The sequence below is a fragment of the Muntiacus reevesi genome, chromosome 20, assembly GCF_963930625.1.
Source record: "Muntiacus reevesi chromosome 20, mMunRee1.1, whole genome shotgun sequence".
Taxonomy (NCBI): domain Eukaryota; kingdom Metazoa; phylum Chordata; class Mammalia; order Artiodactyla; family Cervidae; genus Muntiacus; species Muntiacus reevesi.
In genome coordinates, this window is record NC_089268.1 from 6336491 (window position 1) to 6364457 (window position 27967).

A 27967-nucleotide genomic window follows, 5' to 3' on the forward strand; every position below is an offset into this window, starting at 1 on the left:
TTATATCTAGACTACATTTATCTGCTTTCATTTTTGAAGTGTCCTAAGTATAGTCCTCTCCTGATATCAGTTTGGTGCGTGCGCGTGCTAAGTCGGTTCCTTCGTGTCCGACTCTTCGTGGCCCTGTGGGGTTCATAGGCTCCTCTGTTCGTGGGATTTTCCAGACAAGAGTACTGGAATGGGTTGCCATGTCCTCCTCCAGGGGATCTTCCTGACCAGCAATTGAGCTCACTTCTCTCATGTCTCCTGGATTGGTAGGACGGTTCTTTACCACTAGTGCCACATAGGAAGCCCAATCCTATCAAAAAAGTACAGGTCAAACTGTACGGCACAGGGAACTCTACTCAATATTCGGTAATAACCTGTATGGGAAAAGCATCTGTTGAAGAATGAATATATGTATATATATGATTGAATCTCCATGCTGCACATCTGAAACTAACAACACTGTAAATCAACTATACACCAATAACATTTTTTTAAAAAGTGAAAAAAGTGCAGGTCAGTTTAATGTGATTTATTCTTGGTACTCAAAAACATCGTGTCATGTTTAGGGCATATTCCTTTTCTAAGTTTTGTAAGTGCTCGCAAAAAGGAGTGAAGTTTAGAATGTTTAACAACCAGAAAAGCCAGGTCACCAGCCTTTCAGCTCGGGCCCAGGGCAGTCAGAAGAGGCGTCAGGGCGGCCAGCTGACAACTGATTTAATCCCTCAGCCTTGTGGGTTTCCCAGAAGCCCACATGCTCTTGATCTTCAGTGCTATTTCTTTTCTCCTTTCTGTAAGTTTCTACTCTTTATGACTTGGACTTTAAGCACTGGTCTATATTTCACAAATGAAGATGTATTGTGAAACAGACTTAAAACTGGGAATGGGTGTGATTTGTTTAAGGGCTTGATGGGAAGGGAGGGTTTATTGAGGGGAGAGCTGGTAATATTTCCAAATACGGGACCTGGAGCCCTTCTGTAGAAATGGTCACTGAAGCATAGAGGATGGTGGTGTTTCCGGCTGAGCACAAATCTGTCAATCACAAGCTAACCAAAAAAATCTAGAAGATGAAGACCAATCAAGACAGATGCTACCTTTTGAGAAATAGTGAAGAAATGTTGCTAAGGGCACTGTAAAAGGATTGGTTATCTCAAGGAAGGAAAACTCTCATGGAGGGTATGATCTTAAGCAGAAGGAGATAAAGGAGCAGGGCATGGGCATGGGTGAGAGGAGGCATTTCTTTGGAACTTGAGGGGGTCATTGATACTGAGGTGAGTGTTTCCATAATGGTGAGTATGTACATACTACTTTATTGGATTTTAGAAAAAATGAAAATTAACCTTTGAAGCTGTAAGATGAGTATAATAATTATTTGGGAGGTATGGTCAATAGAAAACAGTAGGGAAAAACCTAGAGTGGGCAGATTTAAGTAGAGAAACATAAACTTTCTGCCTTCCTGGTTAATATTGTTGTATTATTCAGTGGCTAAGTTGTGTCCTTCTCTTCATGGCGCCGTGGTCTGCAGCACACGAGGTTTCCCCATCCTGCACTATCTCCCAGAGTTTGCTCAAACTCATGTCCATTGATGCAATCCAGCTGTCTCATCCCCTGTCACACCTTTCTCCTCCTGACCTCAATCTTTCCCAGCATCAGGATTTTTTCCACTAAATCAGCTTTTTGCACCAGGTGGCGAAAGTATTGGTGCTTCAGATTCAGCATCAATCCTTCCAATGAATATTCAGGACTGATTTTCTTTAGGATTGACTGGTTTGATCTCCTTACAGTTCAAGGGATGCTCAAGAGTTTTCTCCAACACCACAGTTCAAAAGCATAAATTCTTTAGTGCTCAGCTTTCTTTATGATCCAACTCTCTCATCTGAATGTGACTACAGGAAAATCCATAGCTTTGACTAGATAGACTGTTGTTGACAAAGTGATGTCTTTTCTTTTTAATATGCTGTCTAGGTTTGTCATAGCTTTTCTTCTAAGGAGCAGGCGTCTTTTTTTTTTTTTTTTTTAATTTTTTTATTTTTCAGTGGGTTTTGTCATACATTGATGTGAATCAGCCATAGAGTTACACGAATTCCCCATCCCGGTCTCCCATCCCACCTCCCTCTCCACCCGATTCCTCTGGATCTTCCCAGCCCAAAAAATATGGAACGCTTCACGAATTTGCGTGTCATCCTTGCGCAGGGGCCATGCTAATCTTCTCTGTATCGTTCCAATTTTAGTATACGTGCTGCCGAAGCGAGCACCAGCAGGCGTCTTTTAATTTCATTGGTGGCAGTCACCATCCGCAGTAATTTTGGAGCCCAAGAAAAGAAAATCTGTCACTGTTTCCATTTTTTCCCCATCTATTTGCCACGAATTGATGAGATTGGTTGCCATGATCTTAGTTTTTTGATTGTTGAGTTTCAAGCCAACTTTTTCACTCTTCTTTTCACCCTCATCAAGAAGCTCTGTTGTTCCTCTTTGCTTTTTTTTTTTCCCTGCCATTTTGCCATTCTGCCATTTTCTGCCATTAGACTGGAATCATCTGGATATCTGAGGTTGCTGATATTTCTCCTGGCAATTTTGATTCCAGCTCATGAGTTATCCAGCCTGGCATTTTGCATGATGTACTCTGCATAGAGGAGAGGGAAGTAGCAATTCACTCCATTATTCTTGCCTGGAAAATCCCATGGACAGAGTAAGCTGCTAGGCTACAGTCCATGGGGTGCAAAGAATCAAATATGACTGAGTGTGCACGCGCGCGCACACACACACACACACACACACACACACATAAACATGTACACAGTGTATAGAAGTTAAATAAGCAGGGTGACAATATACAACCTTGACATACTCCTTTCCTAATTTTGAACCAGTCCATTGTTCCACGTCTGGTTCTAACTGTTGCTTCTTGACTTGCATACAGGGTTCTCAGGAGACAGGTAAGGTGGTCTGGTATTCCTATCTCTTTAAGAATTTCCCAGGTTTTTGTGATCCACACAGTCAAAGGCTTTAGTGTAGTCTGTGAAGCAGAAATAGATGTGTTTTTTCTTCTGGAATTCCTTTGCTTCTTCTATGATCCAATATATGTTGGCAATTTTACGTCTGGTTTCTCTGCCTTTTCTAAATCAAGCTCGCAAATCTGGAAGTTCTCAGTTCACATACAGCTGAAGCCTAACTTGAAAGATTTTGAGCATCACCTTACTAGCATGTGAAATGAGTGTAATTATATGCTAGTTTGAACATTCTTTGGAATTGCTCTTCTTTGGGATTGGAATCAAAACTGACCTTTTCCAATCCTGTGGCCACTACTGACTTTTCCAGATTTGCTGACATATTGAGTGTTCAGTTCAGTCTCTCAGTTGTGTCCGACTCTTTGCGACCCTATGAATCGCAGCACGCCAGGCCTCCATGTCCATCACCAAGTCCCAGAGTTTAGTCAAATCCATGTCCATCGAGTCAGTGATGCCATCCAGCCATCTCATCCTCTGTTGTCCTCTTCTTCTCCTGCCCCCAACCCTGAGTGTAGCACTGGTTAATATTGCAGTTTCATTATTATGAAATATGCCTTCATTACAGAGAATAATTAGTATATCAGTGTGAATGCACATTTCTGCCTGAAGCATTGTGCCATACCTTGCTTGGAAGACCCTTACAGCTCTGTTATTCCAGTGGTGATTTATTTGCGGACTATCCTCTAAGCAAAATTACAAAGATTTGTGTCCCTCCGATTTTAGAAATATTCAGTCCTGCTGGCCATTTCTGAATCTGTGAAGGAAAGAAATATCGAATAGAAGGAAGAGGGAGGGTAGGTGTGAGGACGCACCGTGGAAAGTTTTCTGTGGACCATTGTGAATTCCAAATATGACCTTCCAGAAGGTTGTAGGCTATCATTGTACCTCACTTTAATTCCTAAATTGCAAAAGGGAAAGGGGGTGGGGAGAGAGATAACTTAGAAAGTTGGTTATAGATATAATATACATAATATTATATCTATTCTGTATATAATAGAATAGATAGTCAACAAGGAGCTTTGTATAGCACAGGGAACTATACTCAACATTTTGTAATACCTATAAAGGAAGAGAATCTAAAGTTATATATATAATACTGAATGTCTGTGCAGTACATCTGAAACTAACATATCAACTATACTTTAATTAAAAATTAAAAAAAATATACCTGAGTTAGGGAGCTCTTTTTTCTTAATGTTTGCCTTGTGTTTATTTTTACAGAGTTAGCATTCTTACTAAAAGAAATACTGAGAGGGAAGACCAAGGTTTGCAACACATGAATCAGGTTATTTTTGACTCTTTCATAGAGATGATTTAATGGGGGAGAGCAGAGTCTGGTTTTAGCTGTGGATCGGTTGGTGTGCATGTTGTGGTTCTAAGACCCTTAGAAGTGTCTGTGTTGAGAGGGACAATATCAGCCAGTTCCCCTGTTACCAGCATCCATTTCCCTTCCTGTCTGATGGTCTGAAGGTCTGAGAGTCTGAGGTTCAGTTGGTTGGTGGGTCTATCAGTTGGGTTATCAATTCATTGCCTCTTTTCCTTTCTTTCATTTTAGAAAAAGTATCTCTAGAATGGTTTATTATTCTGTTATTTGTATAAGTAAGGTATAGAAAATATGCTAAATGTTTAGTATTAGAAACAAGGTTGATATTTGCATTGATTATGCAATGGCATTAAAAATCGTGTTTAACAGTAAATGTGTCTTTAGATATAAGTAGAAAATAGTAAACAAATTTATATACATAAATGTTCATGTCAAAATATTCAAAGGAAAAAGGATACAGTTTTAGAACTTATTGCTTAGGAAATGAGTATTTTATAAATATGGAATATTCCCTTCTTGGCCCTGTTTAATCATTTCTTGCCTTCTATTTTATGTGGTATGCCTATTTTGTTTTATTAGCATTTTCCTAGTGAATTATTTCTCTGACTTCTTCTTTTCAACACTTGTTGTCACTGAATTTTAGGTGGATTTCTTATAAGAAGCATGTAGGTGGACTTTAAAAAAAGTTATCTAAAATATTTTTGAGTTCTAAATAGTCAAATTTAACTTGTTAAATTTTATTATGATTGCTAATATGTTTGAATTCTTTCTTTGCATCTTACTTTATATTTCTATGTCTATCTTGTTTTCTTATTCTTTATTATAATTGTTACTCTTAGCTTTTCCATCTTTGTTTGGAATTAATAAAGTTTGCTTCATTTTCTCCCCCTACCAATTATCTCTGGAAGTTATATTCTTCTTTGTGTAATAGTGATTACTATTGCATTTCTATGTATCAGTTAAAACTTGCATTTTCTTACCATGGGATAGCCAGTTGAGATCTATCCCTTCCCCCCCAAATAACTTACTTATCCTATTCACATGGCTTTTATCACCTTCACTGCCCTCCATGCCCCATTCCACAGCCAGTCCCCAGTTTGAGGGTTTATGTTTTATTTCCAGAATGTTATTAATGTTTTTTCAGTAACAACTTTATATTGAAGTTTTTTATTTTGAAGAAATAGTTATTGGAGGGTGGCATGTTCATTGATTATTAAGAAAATTTCTATTTCAGAACTAGCTCTTAGTTTTATCTTCTAGTGATTTTTTTGCAGATATAGTAGACTTTTGGGTTCTTTAATCTTCAAATGTTCAAAATATTAAAAAATAAAAGTAACTTTGGTTAAGTCCAAAACTATTTTCATGCATAACTTCGAAGATTTGGATCCATCATCTTTTGGCTTCACTTTTGTTATAAGAAGTCTGAAGAAATCTGAATTTTATTCCTTTTTATATATCTTTTCTATGCCCACCCCCTCCCACTCACCCTACCTTAGGATTTTTTGCTTTCTTCTTTGAATTCTGATTTTTCACCAATACTGCTCTAAAAGATCTTTTTCCTCCCTGTTCAAGCAATTTGGTACTTATGAGACCCTCTAAATCTGAAGATTAAAATCTTTATTTAGCTCTCAAAGCTTTTATTTTACATTTTCTTACATTATTTCTACACATATATCATTGTGTTTTTTCCTTCTGAAAACTTTTTGAATATTTTGTAAGATCTGTGTCCTTTTGCTTGTGGTCTGGTAGAATTCTTCAGCTTGATTTTCCATCTAGCTACTTTCCTTATTATTTTCACATACATTTCTGAATATATTAATATCTGTATTCAGACATTCTTACACACATCTCTAAATATGAATGACATCTAAGCTAGTCTTTTTCAGGCTGTTATTAACTCTGTTTCTATGGGTGTTAGTTACTACATCTGCTGAGTTTGTGGGCTTCCTCTGTGGTGCTGTATTTTATCATTCACATGTTTGTTTTTGCAGTTTCATATTTACTACTGTATGGGTGTTTTTTCCATTTACTGTAGCTTACCCTCAATGACTGTGGTTTGCTGTACATACTGGTGTTATGTCATCTGGACATGCCTATCCGCTGTTCCTCTTGGGTTTGTTCGTGGTGAACCTGAGTCAAGCTCTGCCCATCCAGTCCAAGAACCCATAGCTTCCCCAGGGATCCCAAGAAAGAGCTGCATAATGTCCAAGAGGCCATGGTTCTTTCTCATTCTATCCACTTCTCTGAGTGTTTTTCCTCTGCCTGCTCTGAGAACCTCCCTTCTTTCAGCAACCCTGCCTCCCCAGAAATATAGGCTGTGAAAATTCTGAAAAGGTCATGTCCAGTGCTACTCTGACAGTGTTACTGTAAAGTACCTATAATTGTGGAAAGGAACAAAAGTCATTTTAGCACCTGCTTTGTTACTTCTGCTCTGAAGTGAGCATTCTGGACCAAGCAAATATCACCCTCGGGCTCTTGCATGATATGGCTTTAAGGATATTGTTAGCAATTTCTTGTGAATAGCATTTGGATGTTATAGAAAAATTAGAACATTTCCTTTTGGATAATGTCTGACATATTGTAATTCTGAGTCTGCTCTTGGCACTTGCTAGATAAATGTCAGTTTCCCAACAGGAACAAAGTCCAGTGCAGCTGTTTCTGCTTCCACCATGGAATTTGAAAGCTTGTGTAAGAGACTGGATGTAACCAGCCAGTTTGGGAGTGAACATTGGAAGGCACGAGAGTTTCCCACATCATGAATTTCTTGCATTGTAGATGGTAAATTTGATAGTAATAATGGTGTCTTGAATTTGGGCATTATGATACCTTTGAGGGCTCCTTTCTGTAAGATTTTTAGTGAATATTTAATAATTATATTTTAATTATAAATATAATAATTTATAATTTTATAAGTATATAATAGCTCAGTCTCTTTATCACACTTATCTCACATAACAGGGGTTTAAAAGTATCTTTTTAAACACTGCCCACTGATCTCATTTGCCAAGGTGTGGATGAAAATATTTACAAAGTAGAATGATTTCTAGTTCTTGTGGGCTGGTTTTTCCCAGGAAATGTTCATTATTTACTTATTTTGAAGTATAATATTGTCACTTTCCAGAATACCCGGGATAGTTTTATTCAGCTGTAAGCATGAAGCACATTTCAAAGCTCAAAAGCACATCCCACTGCCCTCTGCCATTTAAGAGTATCTAGACTAGCTTTCACTGCCATCCTAGGTGGCAGAAGATCAAAATTCGACCATGGTATTTGTTGGTAACATTTGTGTGTATGTGTGTTGAGGAGAACAAAGTAAAATAGTTTAAGAAATCCCACATGTAAGGATCCAAAACCCCACTGCAAGCATTCAGTTGGGTCTGTGTAGTTCTTGTCATTTGTTTAGGAGGACTGTTTTCAAGGGTTTATGTTTTGATCTCATAGCTTAGCAATAGCAAAGAAATACTTTCATGAAAAGAGATCACAGTGGTATTGTGCATATCTTTGAAGCTCTTTGAATGTAATATAAATAGGTATGTTACTTTAGATTACAAAATACTTATAGAAAATTCAGAGTCTATTAGATCTAGTAGATCCAATTTGGAACAATGGGAAAAAAATGACCTTTTGGAGGAATTTGTTTTAAGAAGCTACTTATTAGCCTTGTATTTAATGGAATAAATCATTCAATAAGTCATTTGAGAGAACAGAACTGTAGCCAATTTGAAATGGAAGTGCTCTCCAGCTCACTCATCTCTTCCCCCTGGTTTGATAGAGGATATGCTGAAGCCCAGCCAGCCCTGTTTTCTTGCCCAGATTCCAACAGTATCTTCGTGACCTTGCTGGGTCTGGGACACAGATGGTCCAGCTGCCAATACAGTCCTTTTTTCCCCCGCACCTGGCTGAATATGGCCAGGAAGGAACTGAATATTGTTGACTCATCACTTTAAAACAAGTTACTGTTATTGAACTGAATATAATACTTCTTTAATTAACAAATGCAGGATGTTCATCATTTTCCATGTCAGAGCTTCCTTTTATATGGTAAAAAATTGCACACTAGTGTATTTCGGAAGATGGGCTTTTCATTTTCCATTCTTTTAACACAGTTAGTCACATTTTATTTGGTTTTCTTAATGTCAGGATGGTAGATTGTTCACACTGGCTCTTTTTTTCCTCAGGAAATGTCTCTGGCATACCTAATGAGACAGTGGAGCTATCTGGGAGGTTAATGAAGATGTACTGCCTGAGACATTCATTTGTTACTCTTGGCTGTTTAGCGAACATTTTCCCCATAGAAACAAAAGGCTGGGTTTTGGACTGACAGAGCTATGAAGGGTATATAGGAAAAAGGATGACAGTGTACTTGAGGGAGGGGCAGGAAACACTGGCATTGACTGAAACTCTTGCATTTAAATAAGCATTATAAATATTACAACTATTTCACATGGAAGCTAGAAAGTAAGAGTTAAGATGAATTCATTTTGGGAACAAGAAATTTGAAACTAGATTGATAAATGCTGCATTTTCCCCATATACAAACACATAGAATGGGCATGTTTCCCATTAGTATATTCTTGCTGCTGCTAAGTCACTTCAGTCATGTCCGACTCTGTGCGATCCCATAGACGGCAGCCCATCAGGGTCCCCCATCCCTGGGATTCTCCAGACAAGAACACTAGAGTGGGTTGCTATTTCCTTCTCCAATGCGTGAAAGTGAAAAGTGAAAGTGAAGTTGCTCAGTTGTGTCTGACTCTTAGTGACCCCATGAACTGCAGCCTACCAGGCTCCTCCATCCATGGGATTTTCCAGGCAAGAGTACTGGATTGGGGTGCCATTGCCTTCTCTGAGTATATTCTTAGTTGAAGATAAAAATAGACTATTGGAAATTGGGAATATTAATTCTGTGACAAGGAGTGAAGTGCAATAGGTATTCTGTAGTTTTGAAATATACATTCTGCCTTAAACATCACAACATATGTGAGCTTGATAAAAATCACCCATGACAATGTTTTATAAGTTAAGAACAATACAAAGTAAAAAATTTTTATTACAGTTCATCTTGGTCAAGAGTGCCACTTAAATTAATATGAGAATTATATATATTCCTTCACCAATAAAATGAGGCTTTATAGAATTAAGGTAAATTTTTTGAAGCTTTAAATTTATTTTAGGAAAAACAAAAAGTCATGGAATCCTTTAACCTTGGAAGGTGCTGAAAATATGTCACTTCATGATATTTCTTTTTAAAAAGTTTAAAATTGAAGTATAGTTGACTTTTACAACTTTGTGTTAATTTCAGCTGTATAGCAAAATGAATCAGTTATACATATACATATTCTTCATATTCTTTTTCATTATGGTTTAATCACAAGATACTGAATATAGTTTTCTGTTGTATATGGTAGGACCTTGTTGTTTATCCATTCTAGTTTGCATATGCTAATCCCAAGCTCCTAATCCATCCCTTCCTTACTCCCCCTCCTCCTTGGCAACCACTCTGCATCTCTGAGTCTGCTTCTGTTTCATACTACTCAAAAATTACAAGATAATTACAATCATTTCTTTATGAAGATTAAGAACATGAGAAATAAATTCGTGTTTTTAAAAGGAGAGCCCTAATTACATATTCCAAGGCAATTTGCAAGTGTTTCCTGTGTTAATCAAATATGTCATATTCAGTGGTATACATATTCTTCATATGTGTGATTTCTTATGAAAATACAGCCAGTCTGTTTTTTAAGATATAGAGCTTGAGTGCTAATTATAAACTATGTTAAATTCCATTATGGTTTATCATAAGATATTGAATATAGTTCCCTGTGAGTAGGACCTTGTTTATTCATTCTATGTATGATACTTTGTATCTGCTAAACACAAACTCCCAGTCCTTCCCTCCCACACTGTTCATGATATTTCTTAATTGATTTATTCTTGAGGGAGCTTTATATTAAAGAAAGAGTAAAACTTGGACTCAGTTCTTCGAGTTGATGCTATGAAGGAACACCATGTTTCCTTTGGTCTTCTGTGGTAGTCACAGAACTTTGGGTTAGAAAAGCCCAGTCATTGTGTTTTTGTTATGTTTCAATATACTGGCTCACTTGGAGCTTCCATAGAACAATGGCTTTAAAAGTTTTTTTTACAGGACAGGACCACAGGAAGATATTTTATATTGTGGCACATCTGTACTTATTTGATAGATGTATATTAAATATTGTCTCATGACAAATACTGACCTTTTCTACATGATTGATGTTCTGAAATTTCCAATTCTGTTCATTCTGTTGGAAAAAACACTGCTTATGACCTGCTAAGTTGTAGTTTGAACAACTGTAAAATTTCCTCCATATTTTTTTTTTGGGAGGGGGAAGATGATGAATGTGTAGTTATATGTGATCATCATTAACTTTTTTTGCCAAGTATATTTCAGGTCCATGATAAGCTGACATCTCCTGACCCCACATTAGTTCTGGTCAATGAGTTCAGTGGAAATTGACATATATTTCTAGACTGGAATATTAGAGACCCTCTAAAGTAAAGAGCAACATTTGGAAAACTAAGATCATGGCATCTGGTCCCATCACTTCATGGGAAATAGACGGGGAGACAGTGGAAACAGTGTCAGACTTTATTTTGGGGGGCTCCAAAATCACTGCAGATGGTGATTGCAGCCATGAAATTAAAAGACGCTTACTCCTTGGAAGGAAAGTTATGACCAACCTAGATAGCATATTAAAAAGCAGAGACATTACTTTGCCAACAAAGGTCCATCTGGTCAAGTCTATGGTTTTTCCAGTGGTCATGTATGGATGTGAGAGTTGGACTGTAAAGAAAGCTGAGTGCCAAAAAATAGATGCTTTTGAGCTATGGTGTTGGAGAAGACTCTTGAGAGTCCCTTGGACAGCAAGGAGATCCAACCAGTCCATCCTAAAGGAGATCAGTTCTGGATGTTCATTGGAAGGACTGATGCTGAAGCTGAAACTCCAATACTTTGGCCACCTCATGTGAAGAGTTGACTCACTGGAAAAGACCCTGATACTGGGAGGGATTAGGGGCAGGAGGAAAAGGGGAGACAGAGGATGAGATGGCTGGATGGCATCACTGACTCGATGGGCATGAGTTTGAGTAAACTCCGGGAGTTGGTGATGGACAGGGAGGCCTGGAGTGCTGTGATTCATAGGGTTGCAAAGAGTCGGACATGACTGAGTGACTGAATTGAACTGAACCGAGAGCTCTTTACTTCTATCATTGAAAATGGTCATGTTCCCAGAATGGGCCTGAAAATGGGTCATGTGTAGCAGAACCAGTAGCCAGCCCACAGTGTACATAGAATATGAGCAAAAAATAAACATTGTTGTTAAAAGGCCCTTCAATTCTTGGATATATTTGCTCCTCAGTATGGCTTAACCTTTCCTGATGTGTAGAGGATAATTCAATTATATATTCTGCTGGTAGGAAAGAGCCTTCATTTGAGATATTAACACTACACAGTTCCATATGTACATACCTCATATGATGCTCATACCTACTTTCCTAAAAACTAAGAAGCGTTTTATTTCTACTTGCCCATCACCCAGCAAACAATTTGGTTGTCCTTCTGAGTTCTTTTTCTTAGAAAGGACCAGAGGTGGGTCATTCTTATTTCTCCCCCACACCTATGAACTATCATTCTTGGCCTATCTCAGCTCCCAAGTATCTATCCACTCTAGTGAAAGGGTGGAAGGAGACATTCTGCCTCAAGTCCTCCTGCTTCCTGGGGGCCTTTCTGTTTCCTTATGCCTCCACAGTGAACTTTATAAAATGTGACCCAGAGTATGTCTATTGGAAAATCTCTCTGAAGAATCCCAGGATGAGCTTTAATGACAAAATCTGTTGCTCTTCACTTGATTTAAAGACCCTTCGTGGCTTGTTTGCATCACTGTCATACGTCACCTTCAGGGCCTGCTGTGGACTGAACTGTGTCTCCTCCAAATTCATGTGTTAAAGCCCTCAACTGTATTTGGAGTTAGGGCCTCTAAGGAGAGAGGATTTAGGTTAAGTAGGGACATAAGGGTGAGATTACAGGATTAGTGTTCTTATAAGAAGAGACACTACCCAATGCACACAGCCAGCAAGATGGTAGCCCACCAACAGGGGGCCTCACCAGAGCCCACCAAGCCAGCACCTCACCTTGGACCGCCATGCTCCACAGCTGTGAGGAAGTAAACGTCTGTGGTCAACCCCCTGCTCTCTGGAATTTTATAATAGCAGCCAGAGCTCCTCAGCCCCCACAGCTTTCCCTCTGGAAATCTCACTTCAGGAAAGCTGTTTCACTGAACACTTTCTGCCCTTTAATTGTGCTCTGGGTATGATTTGGTATTATCTGTCTCTCCTTTTAAGATTACCTGCAAATCCCTGGTTCTCCTTCAAGTCACAGGTCAGACTTTACATCCTCCTGGAAAACTCTCTTGTCTCCTCTCCCAGGTGGAGTTAGATCTTCATTTCTCTGAGCTCCCCTGGCACCCAGCCCATGTCCCCATTAACATTTCTCCTCTTCTGTGGTAACTGTACAGTTCATGTCTTTCCACTGAACTCTACATTTAAAAAATTTTCATTGACGTATAGTAGATTTGCAATGTTACATTAATTTCTACTGTACAGCAAAGTGACTTAGTTATACACACTCACACACACTTATATATGCATTCTTTTGATATACTTTTCCATTATAGTTTATCACAGGATATCAAATATAACTCCCTGTACTGTACAGTAGGACCTTGTTGTTTACCTATCATATATGTATAATAGTTGTATCTGCTGATCCCAAAGTCCCAGTTGATCCCACCTCCATACCCCTTTCTCTTGACAACCACAGGTCTGTTCTCTATGTGTGTTTCTGTTTTGTAGATATGTTCATTTGTGTTCTGTTTTAAACCTTATGTGTAAGTGATATTGTATGGTATTTCTCTCTTTCTTTCTGACTTACTTCACTTAATATGATAATCTCTAGGTCCATGCATATCAGTGCAAATGGCATTTCCCATTCTTTATTATGGCCAAGTAATATTCCATTGTATATAGGTACTCGTGCTGAGTCACTTCAGTCATGTCCGACTCTCTGCGACCCCATGGCCCATGGCCCATCAGGCTCCTCCAGGCAAGAACACTGGAGTGGGTTGCGATTTCCTTCTCCAGTGATAGTATGAAGTGAGTGAAGTGAAGTCGCTCAGTCATGTCTGACTCTTTGCAACCCCGTGTGCTGTGGCCTAGCAGGCTCCTCTGTCCATGGGATTTTCCAGGCAAGAGTACTGGAGTGGGTTGCCATTTCCTTCTCCATATATGTACTACATCTTCTTTATCCATTCATCTGTGGATGGACATTTAGATTGTTTCCATGTCTTGGCTATTGTCAACAGTGCAGCTATTAACATAGGGCTACATGTATATTTTTGAGTTATAGATTTGCTTGGATATATGCCCAACAGTGGGATTGCTGGATCATATGACAACTCTGTTTTTAGTTTTTTGAGGAACCTCCATACTGTTTTCCATAGTGGCTGCACCAATTTACATTCCCTCCAACAGTGTAGGAAGTGAAACCTACTTTTTAAAAGGCCATTAACTATACTTTTCATCTCTGTATCCGTAATGCCTAGGATGAATACCCCATTGTCTGAAATGGGGTGGTCATGAATATTATTGATTGAATAGATGAATAATAGTGGTAAAGGAGTTAATCATTTATTAACTTTTATCTCCTGAAGATTTTTTCTTCCTTCTTACAATCCAAACAACAAAGCTTCATGTGTTTTCCTTATCAAAACCAGCTGTCAAGACAGGATTTAAAACCATTTACACTGAAGTATAAATAACTGATTAACAGTTATATCTCCCAAGGGAATTTCCATTTTAACAAGGATAGAATTCTTGATCTACAAAAACAAATCTTTCTTGGTAGAATTTCAGGCCTAACAAGCATATGGGATTGGTTATAACTGGGGGTGAGAATGGGGCTTAAGAAATTTTCTCTGCTCCAAATGCATACCTTAAACATGAGATCAGACCTGTTACCTGCTGGCTCATGGAGCAATGGGCATGTCAGATTACACAGCAAATTCACGTTTGTTTCTACTGCTCAGCATAGATCAGATGAACTGCACATCTGGTAAATGTTTGCACATGAAATGTGCATCTGCCAAGCACTGTGGTTTCCTGGTACATCCCATCCCAGTGGCTCTGCATCAAGGTCACAAAACCAGCATTACAGAGATTTGGTGATCTGGAACTGCATTCTGTTGTTAGTTGTTGAGAAAGTTGCTCTCTTAATTCCTTTGAAGACCCTCCATGTTGCCATTAAAGGCTTGGAAAAGGACTTGGGTGATTCAGAGTCCATTCAGTTGTTTGAAGACATCCCATAGGGATGAGAATCTTGACTACTAAGAAAAAAGTCTCCCCAGAATGTTCTTCCCAATTTTTCTCATTGACCCATTTTCATGTCTGGTTGTCTCATCAAAGGTTGCATTTGCTAAAAAAAAAAGTGGGCATATGTATAGGTATCACTGGTTCACTTTGCTGTACACTTGAAACTAATGCAAATTGTAGATCAACTATACTTTAATAAAAATCATCTTTTAAAGCTTCATTCTAAATACTAACTTAAATCTTGCCTAACCTAGCTTTTACACCTTGCTCTTCATGGATATGAAGAGCATCTGATTTTCATATAAACTGTAATACTAGAGATACCAATCAGTACTTTGTTTCATAAAAGCAAAGCAAACTAAAGAACACAAAAGCCGTCCCAAAACAATTCAAACTAAATTAAGTTAGGAAAATAGAATTTTCTGAATGCAATGTGACTCAAAGCAGACGTGTTAGTTAGCAAGTCTGCTGGTTAGACTGGAAGGCTGACATTTTGATGTTGTTTATATTCTCAACATCCTCAATGAATTCTGTCCTAAAAAGCCAGGTAACATCAATATAATTGATAAACTGGTTTATTTTCTATTGTTTTAATCCAGAAAGTCATTGAAGAATTTCATAGTAGTTATCTTTTTTCCTCTAGGATTATGAGGGAGAAGGACAAATACTTATCTCTTGACAAGTGGACTTTTTTGATAGATAGATTCATATAAATTCAAGGATGGGGGAAATTTTCTATCAAGTTACCTTTATCTAGTTTCTAGAAAGAAATAATATAATATTCCTATTATTCCAGGTGAGGGAATCAAAGTGACTGGTCTTAGTATAAACATCACTGAAGCTATGCAGATGGTATTCTGCTGTGCTTGATCATGTCAGTATTTTTCTATTTGGTGAATGATTGGTTATGTTTTTGATGTTGAACTTGAAAAGCAGTCAAGACATATGGATTTTTTAAACATTTCTGTTTAGTATTTGTATTATATAAACAATTCTGTTCCGTTTTTGTGCTCTGTTGATTTTTGGGAAGAGTATTTAAAATACGGTGGAGAAAAGCACAAAGTGTTGAATAGCAGGCACGATACTGATTACTAACTTCTATAAATAGATACATCTTTAAAGGTGTATCTGGTTTTAAAACAATAAGGTGTTCTATTAAATAATTAATACATTTGAACATTACAAGCCATGAATATATTTAAAATCTAAAATCTTAGAAAACCCTAAAGACACCACCAGAAAATTACTGAGCTAATCAATGAATATAGTAAAGTTGCAGGATATAAAATTAAAACACAGAAATCCCTTGCATTCCTATACACTAACAATAGGAAAACAGAAAGAGAAATTAAGGAAATAATCTCATTCACCATTGTGATGAAAAGAATAAAATACTTAGGAATAAATCTACCTAAAGAAACAAAAGACCTATATATAGAAAACTGTAGAACACTGATGAAAGAAATCAAAGATGACACAGACAGATGGAGAAATATACCACGTTCATGGATCAGGAGAATCAATATAGTGAAAATGAGAATACTCCCCACAGCAATCTATAGATTCAGTGCTACTAATGGTATTTTTCACAGAATTAGAACAAATAATTTCATGATTTGTATGGAAATACAAAAAACCTTGAATAGTCAAAGTAATCTTGAGAAAGAAGAATGGAACTAGAGGAACCAACCTTGCTGACTTCCAACTATACTACAAAGCTACAGTCATCAAGACAGTATGGTACTGGCACAAAGACAGAAATATAGATCAATGGAACAAAATAGAAAGCCCAGAGATAAATCCACACACCTGTGGACACTATCTTTGACAAAGGAGGCAAGAATATACAATGGAGAAAAGACAATCTCTTTAACAAGTGGTGCTGGGTAAACTGGTCAACCACCTGTAAAAGAATGAAACTAGAACACTTTCTAATACCATACACAAAAATAAACTCAAAATGGATTAAAGATCTAAATGCAAGACAAGAAGCTATAAAACTCCTAGAGGAAAACATAGGCAAAACGCTCTCTGACATAAATCACAGTAGGATCCTCTGTGACCCACTTCCCAGAGTAATGGAAATAAAAGTAAAAATAAACAAATGAGACCTAATTAAGCTTAAAAGTTTTGCACAATGAAGGAAACTATAAGCAAGATGAAAAGACAGCCTTCAGAGTGGGAGAAAATAATAGCAAATGAAGCAACTGACAAAGAATCTCAAAAATATACAAAGAGCTCATGCAGCTCAATACCAGAAAAATAAACGATGTAATAAAAAAATGGGCCAAAGAACTAAACAGACATTTCTGCAAGGAAGACACACAGATGGCTAACAAACACATGAAAAGATGCTCAACATCACTCATTATCAGAGAAATACAAATCAAAACCACAATGAGGTACCATTTCACACAGGTCAGAATGGCTGCTTTCCAAAAGTCTATAAGCAATAAATGCTGGAGAGGGTGTGGAGAAAAGGGAACCCTCTTACACTGTTGGTGGGAATGCAAACTAGTACTGCCACTAAGGAGAACAGTGTGGAGATTACTTAAAAAACTGACAATAGAACTGCCATATGACCCCGTAATCCCACTGCTGGGCATACACACTGAGGAGACCAGAATTGAAAGAGACACGTGCACCCCAATGTTCATCGCAGCACTGTTTATAATAGCCAGGACAAGGAAGCAACCTAGATGTCCATCAGCAGATGAATGGATAAGGAAGCTGTGGTACATATACAGAATGGAATATTACTCAACCATTAAAAAGAATACATTTGAATCAATTCTAATGAGGTGGATGAAACTGGAGCCTATTTTACAGAGTAAGTCAGAAAGAAAAACACCAATACAGTATATTAACACACATATATGGAATTTAGAAAGATGATAATGACTACCCTATATGCGAGACAGCAAAAGAGACACAGATATAAAGAACAGACTTTTGGACTCTGTGGGAGAAGGCAAGGGTGGGATGATTTGAGATAATAGCATTGAAACATGTATATTACCATATGTGAAGTAGATGACCAGTCCAAGTTTGGTGTTTGAAACAGGGCACTCAAAGTCAGTGCACTGGGACAACCCAGAGGGATGGGATGGGAGGGGGGTTTGAGATGGGGACACATATACCCCTGTGGCTGATTCATGTCAACGTATGGCAAAAATCCTCACAATATTGTAAAGTAATTAGCCTCCAATTTAAATTAATTAAATTAAAAATTTTTTTTCAAAATTTTGCCAGTGACCCATATTAGTGACACATTCTTACCATTTGAAGTCCTTTTGTTAAAAAATGACAGTATTGTGCTGAGTCTTGACCAAATTATTTTATAATGTAGTTGATATTCTTTTCATTGAGTATCTGAAAACAGACTTCCTTTGGCCAGACACAAGCTGAAAATTCAGCCAAGTGGCAACCTAAAGGCAGCCAAGTGCCAGGATGCTGTGGTCAGAGTAGGTTTTGGTTTCTGTCATTCACCAATTACTGTATGTTCTCCTTGCACTTGAGCAGAGAACTTAGCTACTTAAAAGCTTTCCAGTTTCCTTACTTGACAAACCATGAGCAACCACTAAAAGTAAAGCTCTGTAGAGGGTTTCAGAAAGCTGGGGAAAGTGTCTCACTCAACAGCAGGTGCTCTGAACCAACGATGCACAGTTGACCTAGTGGTGGGACAGTTTATCAGTCCAGGATTTCAAACGGATTTAAAGAAATGCCCATTTAGAACAGAGGAAGTTGTTTGCTTGAATAGCAGCGTTATTGTAACTTGTATAATGTTAAAGGAAGATGGAATATTTTAAGGGTTTTGTGGGGCAAAACTTAAGTTGTGGCTTCAAAGGAGTCAGTGGTGTTTAAGCGAAATTAGTGGTTAGAATGATCATTTTTAGGGTTTTGAGAAAAGAGAAATCTTTCTGATTTTTTTTTCCTGGAGGGTCAGAATTTTGTTTTTATGTCCCTGCTTATTGACTAGCTGTACTTTTTGCTAAATGCATTTAGATAATGGAGTTACATAGAATGGGAGACAGTCCAACTATAACATTTCAACATAGATGTCAGAATGAAATCTAATATGTTATTATTTTCATCAAACGGCTCATTGTGATGTGTCTTTTCCAGCTAAGGACTTGTGAAACAGAGCAATGTCGGGATAACAATAGCTTATACATAGTGTCACTGTTTTTATGTTTTGGTTGGGTCAAATCTGCTGATTTCTAAAAACACAATCCAGCTTTCAAGTATATTAAATATGATTTTATTGTTCATGCCTACCATGTTCCAAAGAGATTGAGATTTGTTAAGTATCAGTCACTTATTGAAATAAGGTATGTAGGTATCAGAATGAAAAGTATTAAAAATAATTAGTATTTTTGTTTTAATTGTGTCTAAAATTATAGACTGTAATGTATCTTTGTTGCATAAAACTGTAAATCCACATAATAAATAATGGAGTTCAGTTAGAGACAGTGATTTGGCCTCTTTATTTAAAAAATAATGATTGTTTGTCTACTATGCTTACATCAAAGATTGTGAAGCATCTGAGATTTCACCCTACTTGAAGTCTAAGAAGTTACTCTGCCATTGTTTCAGATTGGCATATCGGAGACTCTTGGATCAGAGGCAGAGGACTTTATTACAACACAGCAGACAGTATGAGCTTCATATATGCTTTGGTTCATCTTGTTCCCCAAGTCCCAGGAGGGATCCAGGTAGATTCTGCTTACACAATGGTTTATGCCACAGCAGAGGAACTCTGAACTTAGGAAATCCCTTTTATAAAAAGGGTATTAGAACACTTGTCCAAGATTTGTACTGGAAGAAGTAGTCATCTGTACTAAACCAGCCAGGAAACAAATCCCTCATCCCACGAGAGAGATACTATTTATCACACCAGCTATTTGGGATATTCCCAGCATCCTTGGGAATAGTCTGGACAAAAGCTGATCAAAAGGCACAGAAACACTATGCAGAACTGTCTTCCAGTGCTTTACAGTTAAATTAAAATGGGAAATTTTAATATACATTATAGATCAATTAATTTAGTTCTTATCAGGTGGAAATGTTTTTGGTGATTATCCAGATGAACCCTGGTTCATTTTGTTACTCTGGTAATAGTACATGATATAATATTCCTGAGTATCTTTGATTTAAAGGCAGTTTGCCATGAATACATTATGCAAGTATAGTTTTACACTGATTAGTGATGTTATATAGTTTCTGAAATTAGAATTATTCCTTCAACTGTGAAAACCAAATCTGTTGAAATCATTTACTGGTGGCCTCCAAAAAACTTTAATGTACTTTGTTTGCCAACATATACAGAAAATGACATATTCTTCATATATATGAAGAATATATATAATATATATATAACTTCACATAATTATATATTAAAATGTAATGATTTAGTTATTTGGAAAAGCAAACTGGTGCTTTGCACAAAGCATGTTGTAAATTGAAGAATATAGCCTATGGCATCCAAATAAAGAATGAATAAAAATATAAAATAAGAAATTACAGGCCTTTTCCTTCATATTGCCTCCATAAAGGACACTTTTACTTTTCAGTGGAAAGAGAAAGATAAAATCAAGATGACAAAGAAGCAAAGAATATAGAAAAAGATGTGTTATATCCTCCCTTCCACTGGTGTTATTGTCACTACCAACCTTTTTTCAAATGAACACAACTAATATGTGGATTGATTATCATGCAAAGTATTATTGGTGGGACTACTGTTTATCCCAGAAGTGACTGGTCCCATCATGGCTCATCTAGGGGTTGCAATTTTTTTTTTAATTCTGAATAGACCAAGTATATGTCTGCCCTCAGTATGTACCTTCTCAGCATTTAATAAAAAATAAAAATATGAGCCACTCAAGTGAGATTTCTTTAGAATGAGAACAAAAATGTAAAGGATGGGAAAAGCAAAGTACATAAAACTAGCTTATTTGCCTACCATGCCAAAGTCATCAACTAAGCTTAGTTTTTTGAAATCTGAGAGTTCTAATCTGTGATCCACTTTGAAATACCTGCCTGGAAGTCCCTTTTTTTCAAAACAAAGGACTTAAACTGAATGAAAATATATCCAATTGACAATCACACTGAAAATCCTCTAGGCTCAAAGCCAGAGTGTTTTTGTACATTATTTTTTCTTAGACTTAAGTGTAGCCAGATGAATTTTCATTTAGTGCTATCCTATCAACTGATTTAATGAATTACATGTCTTCTAATGGGAAATCTGCATTTCATCACAAAGATGGGTTATATGCCTAAAACTTTACTCCCTAGAGAACTAGAACCTCTTTCATATTATATTCTTTAAATGTACTAAAGACTCAGATTATATAAAAGTTTCATTCTAGGCATGATATCTTAGAGCTTTACAGATGTATAGATTGAAAAAACATGAAAAATATAACCATCACTATCATGCAAGTGTGTGTGTGTTAGTCGCTGAGTTGTGTCCGACTCTTTGCAACCCCATGGACTAGCGCGCCAGGCTCCTTTGTCCGTGGGATTCTCAAGGCAAGACTACTGGAGTGGGTTGCCAGTTCCTTCTCCAATCATGCAAATGAGTGAAATAGAATAAAAATTTTGTAGGCAATATTATTATAATGTTTTACAATTAGTTGTTTGTGAAATCAGAATAGATTAGAAGGAAAATACTTTCAATTTTAAAAGGACTTTCCTGTTCATGGCCAAAAATGAAAAGCAAACGCAAGCAATGAAATTGTGTGTGGTAGGTTTGTTTATTTCCTTTTAAGTTATTATTATTTTAAATATCTAATCTACTCCCTTTAGAATGTTTTATTCTGAAATGAAAACACAGCCCAGAAACACTGATAGTAAAAGTATAGAGCTTATGTCAAATCTGAAACAGAAGGCTAACCAACAAATTTTTGTTTTTGCTTTATTGCTTTACTCTTTGGGCAAAGGATTATGAACATGGTGGTTGACTTCTAGCATGAAACCTAAGACTTAGAAAGTTCAAATGAAGTTTTATTCATCAATGTCTTCTAAGTGCCAATCCTTGAGGCAAGCCTCTATTGAATTGGTGGTTTTTTAATGTGGTTGATTTTGTCCCTCAGGGGTACAACTGGCATCCAACGGGTAATAGGCCAGAGATACTGCAAACATTTAAAATGCTTCACACAGACCCCATGATAAATTCTCATCTGGCCTCAGATGTCAATAGTTGAGAAAGCCTGGACTTAGTAAACAGTAGTGCATTTATTGCATAAAGAGGAACCACAGCATATTAATTAATGAGAGGCAGACTTTTGCCTTAAATGCAGCATTGATGAGTGTGGTAGAAAACCGGGGCCACACGGCCTCAGAGGGACTTGATTCAAACTTTTAGTTCTGTCATTGTGTGATCAGCTTTTAAAAAATCTCTCTGAGCCACACTGTGCTGTTGTAAACAGAACCAATAATTTAGTTGCTATGTCCAGGGCTTGTAGGATTAAGCGAAGTAATATATATAATTGTTTAGTCCATTGTCTGGTTCCTATAGGATCTCAATGAAGTCAGCTACTGCTCAGGAACCACTCAGGAAGAATCTTGCAGCAATTAGAATTGTCTAAAGATTGATGTTTAGGGGGCAGCAAGTTTCCTGTTCTTGAATAAGTTCAAGCTGAGGATGGACATCTTGTTATACAAGTTGTTTTCTTGTATTTTTTTCTTAGTTATACAAGACTATTCCTAAATAAAATGTAAAGTGATTGATGGCTTCCCTTGAGTCTTTAAGAAATTTTAGGCAAGGTTGACATAAAGTAAGCATAGAACTGATATCGTTATCAAATGCAAGTTCATATGCCTGATACACAGGGAACCCTAACAATACTGCAGCGTCAGAGTCTGAGGCAGAGAAAGGTTTACTGCAGGGCCAAACAAGAAGGTGGATGGCTCATGCCCTGCAAAATCCCAAACTCCCTGAAGGGTTTGAGCAAAGCACTTTTTTCCCTCAGCAGAGCACTTTTAAAGGCCAGGTAAGAGAGGAGCATGGTTGGTTGCTGCAAACTCCTTGCTGTCGGAATTCTTTGTTCTTAACAGCTGTCCACAGAGGTCAGGTCACGATGTTCCTGCAAACCTCCAACAAGATAAATGATATATAACACTCTTTTACAAAAGTTGCAGAGCCAGTATGACTAAGCACAGGCAACAGAACACAAGGGTTAAACTAAAGGGAACAGACCTAATGTAGAATCAGATTTGTTCTTCCTATTACAGTGCTACTCGGAGATATTGAACTTGCTTTGTATTTTCACATTGAAGCGATGACTCTCATTCCTTGCACACACGTTTCCTGAGTTTCCCCTGCTAACCAGTATTAGTTACTTGCTTGGATTTCCATAAGCTATTTTCTGTGTTTCTATCATCAGATTTTTTTGTATGCTCCTTAGAGTGAAACACAGGGAAGCTTGGTGCGCTGCAGTCAGGTTGCAAAGAATCAGACACAACATAGTAACTGAACAACAGCAATGCTTAGCACAAGTCACCGTTGGCTATCTGACTCACTATCGAACACGACACTTACTGAACTCCCCTGTACGTAAGGTCCCATGGAATGCACTGGACATGTGCTATAGTGTTTGGCCAGTGATAAATGTTTGTTGAATGAATGAATTAAATATATTAATAATAAATGTAATATTAAGTTTTTACTATGTATTATGCAATATTATTAAAAATAAACAATATGAGATACATCTTCAGCCCATACCTTAAAAGCTCTTAATATTATAGGATAAACAGGGTATATAAATAATAGCTTCTTCTTCAGTTAAGAGCTTTGATGAAAGTGGTGCTCATGTGATAGGAACTACAGAGTACTATATATTGGGTGTTTTCTCCATGATTGGAATGGATGAGGAATACGTTTTTTTTTTTCCCATCTGAGATGGAGATCTACAAGATGCCTTGTAGATCTATAGCAAGGACAACCCATATGATGATTTTTACTACACAGTTAATTTAAGGAAAAGCTTTTGAATTTGAGTTGTTGAGAAAGTTACTAAGAAGAAAATAATGATATGATGAACAACGTTCATGAAGTTATTCTGACTTGTTTTTTTTTTTTTTAACAAAGAAACTATACCTTTTTTAACTTTTTTTTTTTTTCTTTTTTAACTTTTATACATGGAATTAATATTAGAGAACAGTTAGGGGTATAAAACTGCTGAATATTCATCAACAATGTTTTTTTCTGTGAGGCTTCTCTGGTCATTCAGAATTAAAGAATCCACCTGTCAATGCAAGAGACATACGTTTAATCCCCAGGTTGGGAAGATCCCCTGGAGAAGGAAATGGCAACTCATTCAAGTATTCTTGGCCAGGAAATCCCATGGACGGAGGAGCCTGGTGGGCTACAGTCCATGCAATCTCAGAGTCGGACACGACTGAGTGACTAAACAACAATAACTTTATACTCTACACTTTAAAGGCATGGTACTGTAGAAAAATTTGGATACCTTTCTAATATTTTGTACCAAGCTAATGTTCTATAAATATTTTTAATGCATTCTTCTTTAAAGAAAAGGGCACTAAATTGTATTCAGATAGTTCTATAGTACAGATCAATGACTGGGTATCTACTCATTTGGGGATTCAGAATTTTTAATACTTTGTATAGTATGTCAACATATGAGAAATTATCATCTTTAGTCCTCACATAGTAGGGTTGGCCTCCCATCTCGGAATGCACACATTTGAAGAATATGATACTATTGGAGATGATATGTTTGATTAATACAGGAAATACTTATGAGTTGTTTTGGAATATGTAATTAGGGCTCTCCTTCTAAATATACACATTTATTTTCTCATGTTCTTAATTTGCAGAAAGAAGTGATTGTAATTAGCTGTAATTTTTAAAGTAATATGAAACAGAAACAGACTCACAGATGTAGAGAATGGACTTATGATTGCCAAGGGTGAGGGGAGGTGGAGAGAGGGAAGGAATGGGAGTTTGGGATGAGCAGATGCAAACTATCACATATAGGATGGATAAACAGCAAGGTCCTACTGCACAGCACAGGAAACTATATTCAGTATACTGTGATAACCCATAATGGAAAAGAATATGAAAAGGAATATATGTATATGACTGAATCACTTTGCTATGAAGCAGAAATTAATACAACATGGGAAATCAGCAATTCTTCAATAAAAATTTAAAATATACAAATATGAACAATGTTAAGGCAAATGATCTCATAATTAATAAAATTTTCTGTTTACAAATGCAAACAGATGTGGAAAATGTAGCTTAGCTCTCATGTGTTTTGACCCGGATAAAAAGACAATGTCAAGAAAATATAGCTCCAATTCTGCAGGTGGTTAGGGATGGGACTTGAACTGGAATTTTCCTTAGTCAGAGGCAGTAAATAATGCTGACCTAGTCCTAGCTACATCCAACTGTCCACCCTCACATCTGTGTGAGGTTGACCATAGTCAAGAGGCTCTATGATTATTCCAGTGGGAGTTATTGGAATAACAGAGCCCAGAGTAGGAGGAGAGAGAATGGGATTTTCAGCATCTCTTTGAGTCATCCTAGTGTGAATTGGGTTTTAAAAGTCATCTTGGGCCAAAAAGGAAGTTTATGTGTATGTGAATCGGGAATGGATATCTTTTTGCTGTTTTTATATTTTGTTGTATTACCTTTTGATTCTACTTGGTTTATAATTTCAAAGCTAAGATATTAATTTTATAAAAATAAGCTCTTCTCCAAAAATAGTAATGTTTGTTTTCTCTGTGGGGTTGAATGGTACCTGGGCTGGCTTGGTTGATCCGTTGGAACATGACCACTGGTGTGGGAAAATGTCCTACATGCCAGTTGACTTTGTAGTCCTCCACATGGCATTTTGTATACTCTGTCCTAGCCAATCATTACATGGATGTGTGAATTCAAAAGAAGTCATCTTGGAAGGTGAAGATGGATTAGTATAAATCTGTCACCATTGTGAAAACAAATAAAACTCAATATCAGTGGTGGATGAGCCATCAAAATATTTAACTGATGGCCTCTAACATGTAAAGCATAGTGTGGCTTAGAGAATTAGTGGTTTTAAACCTTGCCATCTGGGAATTTACATTACTGAATGCAGGTTCACGTGCCCATTGCATGGTGAGGCCAAACAAACCAAAACATCAGAGTTTGCAGCTGAGTAAGTTTTACTGCAGGGTCATGCAAGGAGATGGGTGGATTGTGCTCCTAAGCCCCAAACTCCTCAAAGGGTTTCAGCAAAGCACTTTTGAAGGCAAGGTGAGGGAGGGGTGTGATTGACTATTGCAAAGTTCTTGATATAGGAATCCTTTGTTCTTGCAACTGTCCATGTGGGTCAGGTCATGCTGTCCCTGTAAACCTCTAAATGTTATTTTCTGTTCTGAAAATTTTTATCTCTCTATGAATGGACCCTTAAAGGTCAGAGCCCTAAGATTGGGCTCTCCTGTATTTTTCAGGCTGTAGGCAACATTCTTTCACAAGTGGTGCAGAGTTAGCATGACTAAGCACAGGCAACAGAGCACAAGGGTTAAAGTAAAAGAAACAGATCTGACATGGAATCTCATGTGTTCTTCCTTATTACACTCAGAGCTAGTCAGGCAACTGGACAGCACACATATACATGAATGTATATTACCTTACAGAAAAGTGATAAACATCTTAAAATTTATAGACAATGGTTTATGAATATTCAGGGAAGGGGGATTCTTTTCAAGTATAGCCATCATTGTTTTTTTCTTTTTTCAATCATAGTTTTGCAAATCCTGGTGTTAAAAAATTTAAGGAAAGAAGGGAAGAAAAATATTAGTTATTGATAAGCAAGAGATTTTACTAGTTGTTTTTCAGTTCAGTTCAGTTCAATCGCTCAGTCATGTCCGACTCTTTGTGACCCCATGAATGCAGGACGCCAGGCCTCCCTGTCCATCACCAACTCCGAGAGTCCACCCAAACCCATGTCCATCGAGTCGGTGATGCCGTCCAACCATCTCATCCTCTGTCGTCCTCTTCTCCTTCTGCCCTCACTCTTTTCCAGCATCAGGGTCTTTTCAAATGAGTCAGCTCTTTGCATCAGGTGGCCCATTTTATTTAGCATTCCCAACAAGCCTTCAAGGTAGAAAGGGTACATTTATTTCTGATTTTAAAGAGAAGATTGCTTTAAGCCACACAGTAAGTGGTAGATGAAGGACTTAAATCTATTTTAACAAAAAGCCTGTATTCTTTCAACTATGCTATGGTTTCTAGTAATGCATGCAGAAAGATAAATAAGTACTTAGATTTGGGAAAATCTAAAATGCTTCCATTTTGATTTATAGGTAATTGTACTTCGGCATATAGATGGTGTGAATCAGGAGTGGACACCCAAAGAAAGTACAGGTGCAATGGAAGTGGTAGCATCAGTCTTGGAAATCTGGGATAAGTGAGCTTGTGGGAAGACAGCCAGAGGCCACCCAAACTCAGAGTCCCCTAGGGCTGGACAAGTGTGTATGTCCAATACATCCCTGGCAAAGAACATGTCTCCAATAACTGAAAGCTGGTAGGAAGCAAGGCTGACTTTTAGCAATAAAGGTCTGTATGTATCTCCACCCATTACCCACTCATTGAATTTCTAGCATGTGAAAGCACTATGAAACACATTGGGAAAGAGAGAGATTCAGATACGTCTCTGTCCATAAGAAACTCGTTAACAAACTAGGGATCCCAGTGGGGAGAGGGAAGATGGACAGGCATTCAGGTCTCTCACCCATCTGTACTTGCCGTTGGTATAGAGTGTGAATAGTGGTGCAATTTTATCCAATTTACCCTTCCCCAAATGCTTACCTATTACAGCACATTTATCCAACAGTCCACCTCTTCACAACTTGTTTATAAAGCCACTTCTCTGTTATAACAAGTTCCCATACATAGGTGGATTTTTTTTTGAATCTTTCTTCAGACCTGTTTTTCTAGTCAAAACTTTTATTGATACTGAATCTTTATAATTACTATAGTTTTAAATGAAACAATATCTCTTATTGTTCATTTGCTAAGTCATGCCGATTCTTTGCGACCCCATGGACTGCAGCACACCAGGCTTCCTTCTCCTTCACTATCTCCCATACTTTGCTCAAATTCATGTCCATTGAGTCAATGATACTATGTAACCATTTCATCCTCTGCTGCCCCCTTCTCCTTTTACCTTCAATCTGCTAGTACAAATCTATTACTTATTTTTCTTCCTTAAAATTGTCTTGGCTAATTTTG

General features: G+C 37.3%; 1 protein-coding gene and 1 non-coding gene across 2 annotated transcripts in view; one reads left to right on the forward strand and one right to left on the reverse strand.

Moving 5' to 3' along the window:
* Positions 1-27967, forward strand: part of COL21A1 (collagen type XXI alpha 1 chain) — a 213473-nt gene that overhangs the window by 13193 nt on the left and 172313 nt on the right. The gene's annotated exons all lie outside the window — the stretch shown is intronic.
* On the reverse strand, positions 2134-2240 carry LOC136151961 (U6 spliceosomal RNA). The gene has a single exon (XR_010660123.1). It is a non-coding gene; the product is annotated as a U6 spliceosomal RNA (small nuclear RNA).